At 35.9% G+C, this 5,777-nt stretch overlaps 1 pseudogene; it reads right to left on the reverse strand.

Annotated features, from left to right (window-relative positions):
• Nucleotides 1–495: 495 nt before the first annotated feature.
• Nucleotides 496–1,322, reverse strand: LOC102482838 (40S ribosomal protein S6-like; annotated as a pseudogene).
• Nucleotides 1,323–5,777: the final 4,455 nt, after the last annotated feature.

Genomic DNA, 5,777 nt, shown 5'->3' on the forward strand with positions numbered 1-5,777 from the left:
AAACATTGTAAATTATACCATAAAGTGGCTTTTAGTATACCCAAAATGTTGTATAGCCATATCACCATGTACTTTCAGAATATCTTCACATGTGAGTAAGAACATGTGATATTATTTCTGAGCCTGGCTTATTTTACTTAACATAGTGTCCTCCAGACTCATCTGTGTTCCTTCTAATGATAGGACTTCATTCTTTTTCATGACTAAATAGTATTCCTTATATATTTCTTTTCTGTATTTTCTTTTTATTTTCTTCATATATCAATATTTTTATATATTCATCTATTTATGTTGACACATTGATTTCATATCTTCATTATTGTGAATGAGACTACAGTAAACACGGGAATATAGGCATCTCTTTGACTAATTTTCTTTCCTTTCCACATAAGCGTAGTAGTGAGATCACTAGGTTATAAGGTAATATAGTTCTCACCAATAGTGTTCAACACTTTCCTTTTCTCTATATCCTCACCAGAACTTTTTTTTTTTTTTAGATCTGATCTTATTTATTTCTTTCTCATAAAAATCTTATTTTTGACTGGATTCAGACTTAGAAGTCGAAGCTCCCCGAGAGGACAGCCTGCGTCTCTTCACATTCTGTCCTTGGCATTTTTCTTTAGCCTCCTTCATTCTCCCTTGACATTTTTCTTTAGCCTCCTTCATTCTCTTGGCCAAAAGTTTAGCATATTCTGCTGCCTCTTCCTTATTTTTCTTAATACGTTGTTTCTTGAGAGCAATATGCCGGCGTTGGTGTGCAGGACACAGGGAGTCACAAGACGCTGAATCTTAGGTGCTTTGGTCCTAGGTTTCTTACCTTCTTTATTTAAGGGCTTTCTTACAACGTATTGGCAGACATCATCTTCTTTAGAGAGATTGAAAAGTTTTCGGATTCCGCTAGCGCTTTTAGGCCCAGGCGACGAGGCATGGTAGTATCTATCAGTCAGTCCTGGAATATCCTTCTCTCCGTTTTTAACAATAACCAAATTGAGAATGCTCAGATTGGCATCCATAATGCAATCCTGAACAGATTTGCACTCTCTTTCTCCAGTTCTCCTTGGTCTGTAACAGGAATGTCCCTTAGTAGCAGGTGGACAGGGCCATGGGTTAAGACGCCCTGCTTCATGGGAAACCTTGTTTGTCGTTTCCACCCCTGATTCGGACTACATAACCTTCCATTCTTCACCCAAAGCGTCAGCAGCAACTTCTGTGGCCATACGCTTCTCATAAAAAGTACGAAGTTTGCGTTCATCGTCCACTTCAATGAGTTTCTGGCAGCCCGTGGCTAGGAAGGAGATATTCAGCTTCATCTTGATGCAGCTGACCCGCTCCCCAGAACCTCTTTTTTTGTTTGTTTGTCTTTTCCATAATTACTATTCTAACTGGAATGAAATGAATCTCATTGTGGTTTTTATTTGCATTTCTCTAAGATTTAGTAGTATTAAGTATTTTTTCACAAAATACCTAGGAATGAATTTAACAAAGGAGGCAAAAGATATCTACAATGAACATTTTAAAATACCAATAAAAGAAATTGGAGAAGACACATGTGGAAAAAGTGGAGTCAGGATGGTTCACTCTGACTGCCTCACTTCCTATTTTATCTTATTTGTAGGCTCAGGGAAAAGCAAGTTATATCATTAGCTGATGTGCACCTGTGCACTCATTATATAATCAGGACCTTGCTTTTCTGTAATATGCATGAGCCTAGTACACAGCTTTGCTTCTGGTAGTAAGCCACTGCTGTCCACACCTCCTTAGGAAGGAAGATGCATCGTGAGCAAGAGCTCTGTGAGATCATCCTGAATTCAGCCAAATAAACAATATGACATCAGTCCCAAAAGTGCCCAATGTCTTTTTCCAACTCCCAGTGTCTTGGTTTGACCTACCCTCTAGAGGAAAAGAGACCTCACAATCAACATAAAAAGGGGAAGAATATCATGTATACGTGGGTTGGAGAATTAATATTGTTAAAATATCCATACTACTGAAAGTTAAGTACAGATCTAATACAATTCCTGTCAAAATATCAATGGTATTCTTCAAAGACATAGATAATGCAATCATAAAATTCCTAAGAGGCCACTAACAATCTCAATAGCCAAAGTAGGGAACCAGCAGTTAGCATAATGGCTATGTCACTGGATTCCCATGTAGTCGACCACGGTTCGCATCCCGGACCTGGTGGCTTAAAATTCACGCCAGGCATGTGTGCGTGCATGCCCAAGATCCCAGGAGGAGAATGGAGGAGAAGGGATTGCGGCGTGACCATCGCCCCTGGGGGGTGATTTCTCGCTTTCTGTCTCTATGTCTCTCTCTGTCTGTCTGGCGAGCACACACACCCTATAGCGAAAACCTCTCAAAAAAAAATTCCTTCACTGGCCTTCAAGACTTTTCAGAATTGGAATTCAACGTGATTTTTCCATCTCTTCTCCTATGTCCTTGCCGTGGAAAAGCCCTCTCTGTCATTCCCACCTGAGCGCTGAGAGAGAATTCATGCAGCATTCAGGCTGCTCTGTAAGTTGAATGTCCTGCCTCCTTTCAGCTTTTCTACACTCTCCAAGAACTTGTCCAGCTCCCTTCTTTGACAATTAGTTAAATAATAATGTTGAATACACAGAACATCTATTATGGGCCCAGCTATACTGGATATCCAGAAGAAACACACACATGCCCCTCCATTGGTTCAAAGGGAAAGAAAATATGTGACAGAGCAAATTAAAGGACTAAAATAACTCCTATTAAATTCACGCAATAGTTAAAATATGGTTGTCTGACCTTTGACTCATTCTTTTCTTAGCATAATAAGGCTTGTTTAATATTTAGCTTGCAGAAATCAATCATGGTTTTGCTGAGACTTTGCAAATTCTGGACCCAGAGGTCTTGAAAACAGGAGATAGATATGCTCAAAGAGGTGAGAATGTTCTGCCCTGGTGACCAAGGCCAGTTGAACCAGCCATAGTTGAAAACAACAACCTCAATGCCAGAAAGCCTCCTCTGTGAGTTGAGCAAGGAAATGATGAACTGCTGTGCTGGGCAAAACAGCATTTAGTTTACTTATTTAGTTTACTTATTTCCCTCTTAAAAATACTTTTTATTGGGGTCAGCAGGTGGAGTGGTAGTTAGGGTACTAGACTACCAAATGATCTACCGAGATTCAAATTCCAGACCTGATGGCTTGTTTTCTCACTTACTTTCTCTCTCTATGTCTCTCTCTCTCTCTCTCTCTGAGAAAAATAAAAGGAATTATATAAAACCAATATAATTGCAAAGCTGATGCAGCAATCAAACAAGTGAAGAGACACCCTACAGAATGAGAGAAAATATTTGCAAATTTTCATCCAATAAGGATTAATACTGAGAATATACATGGATCTCAAACAACTCAGCAGTAAAAAACTCAATCGTCCGATTGTAAAATGAGCCAACGATATGAATAGATATTTCTCCAGAAAAGACATACAAATAGCCAACAAGCATACATGCCCAATAGCAAATTGAAAAATAATAATCACTGCAAATTAAATTAGCTTTTTTAAAAATACTTAGCAGAATGGGACTCCAGAGATGGTCTTTGGACTTTAGTCTACCATCTTCTCAGGTTGCTGGCTTCCTGAATAAAGTTACCATTGCTTTCTATCAAGAAAAAAAAAAAAAAAAAAAAAAAAAAAAAAAAAAAAAAACTACATAGCTATAGTAACAAAAACAAAAAGTAAAACACAGACACACAGATCAATGCAACAGAACAGAGGATCTAGAAATAAATCCACATACATACAGCCAGCTGATTTCTAACAAAGAACATTCATTTTGGAAAAAAAAAAAACTCTTCAATAAATGATGCTGAGGAAAATAGACATCTATGTGCAGAACAACGAAGCTATACCTGTATCTCTCACCATATGCAAAAATCAACTCTAAATGGATTAAAGACTTAAACATAAAACCTGAAACTACAAAGCTACTAGGACAAAACAGTAAGAGCACCTCAGGACATTGATATAGACAGAGTTCTTGAATAAAACCTCAAAGGCACAAGCAATGAAAGCAAAAATTAAAGGAATTATATAAAACCAATATAATTGCAAAGCTGATGTAGCAATCAAAAAAGTGAAGAGACACCCTACAGAATGAGAGAAAATATTTGCAAATTTTCATCCAATGAGGATTAATACTGAGAATATACATGGATCTCAAACAACTCAGCAGTAAAAAACTCAATCGTCCGATTGTAAAATGAGCCAACGATATGAATAGATATTTCTCCAGAAAAGACATACAAATAGCCCACAAGCATACAGCTTTATTATTTGAGTTGCATACATTAACTGAGACTATATTAAAGTCCTACTTTAATGATTGCACATGAATGATTTTTAATTCAATTATTAAAGTACTTTAATCTAATTTATGTATTTATAAATAGTAATTATACTATATTATCTTTAAAGTGTTTCTGAGCTGGCGAAAACAATTCATTCACCTAATTAGGTAGATGTGCCATTAAAATTTTGCTTACTATTAATTTCTTAGCAAACTTTTTTCCATTGAAAACATAAAGGTAAATTTCAATTAATTCTTTCATCAAATTAAGATATGTTTATAATTAATAAAATTCTAAATAAAATACTTCTATATATTAATAGTGACATTTAAATGACAATAAAAATTAAACATGAGGAGAAATATTTATCTTGATATTTTCTAAATGCAAAGAGCAGGAAAGCTGAAAGAAAGGTTTATAAGCAAATAAATGCTTTTCTATCAGCTTCTTATTGACCTTAATTATGTTTTAATTCTGAGCATTAAAATATAATCAATGTTTAAAATATAGTCTAAAAACACAGGCTTTTAGATGCAAAAGAGTAAAACTATGTAAAGGGACAAAATACATGAATGGTTAGTGTCTGAGTTTCTCGTCTTTCACTGGTTTTTGTTTCTTTAGTCACTGTCTATCTACTTTGTATCAGAGCCCAAAATAATCAGATCATACGCAGACCAGCCCTCTCCTGTTTGCCCACACACATCAGGGCTGAAAAAGAGTGCCAATATTTGCCACATATTAGGAACAAGAGCTGAATAAAAGCAGAGCTATAGAGTACATATACCTACCTACCAGCTCATCTATTAAACCGCCATATCTAATTTGATGTTTATTAACATATATGATTGAAGCTTTTTTCCATCCTGGCAAATTCAGTTTGCATTATAAAGACACTATCATTCTGATTTTCTCATAAAATAGAAATAATAAATACCTAGATGAGGAAAATAATTTAGGGAGCAGGGAAATATTTACAAATTGTCTCTTTATCAGTACAGTCTTTTTATTCACCCACGTCTCTGTATTGAGTTTCTGAAAATATGATGAATATATGAAAAAATTAATAATTATCTGGATAAGAGACTTGTCTAAGATTTTTTTTTTTAGAATTTTAGTATTCTATCTCATTTTGTTTTACTTATTCATTATTTTTTTTAATTGAACCAGAGAGAGACACTGAGAGAAAGAAAGTAAGAAAGTAAGCTGTCAGGTCCAGGACTCAAACAGCAGTCAATCCTGTGCGAGTCCAGCCTCTTAATCACCATGCCACCTTGGTGGCTCCATGGCCTAAGATATTTCAACCTATCTCTACAAAGGTTTTTTTTTTTTTCTGAGAGAGATTTTTGCTACAGGGTGTGTGCTCTCACCAGAGAGACAGAAAGTGAGAAATCATCCCCCTTCTCTTCCATTCTCCTCTTGGGATTTTAGGGAAGCACACACATCCTCACACATG

Source organism: Tupaia chinensis, unplaced genomic scaffold (assembly GCF_000334495.1).
Source record: "Tupaia chinensis unplaced genomic scaffold, TupChi_1.0 Scaffold000393_1, whole genome shotgun sequence".
In the NCBI taxonomy this organism is placed as follows: domain Eukaryota; kingdom Metazoa; phylum Chordata; class Mammalia; order Scandentia; family Tupaiidae; genus Tupaia; species Tupaia belangeri.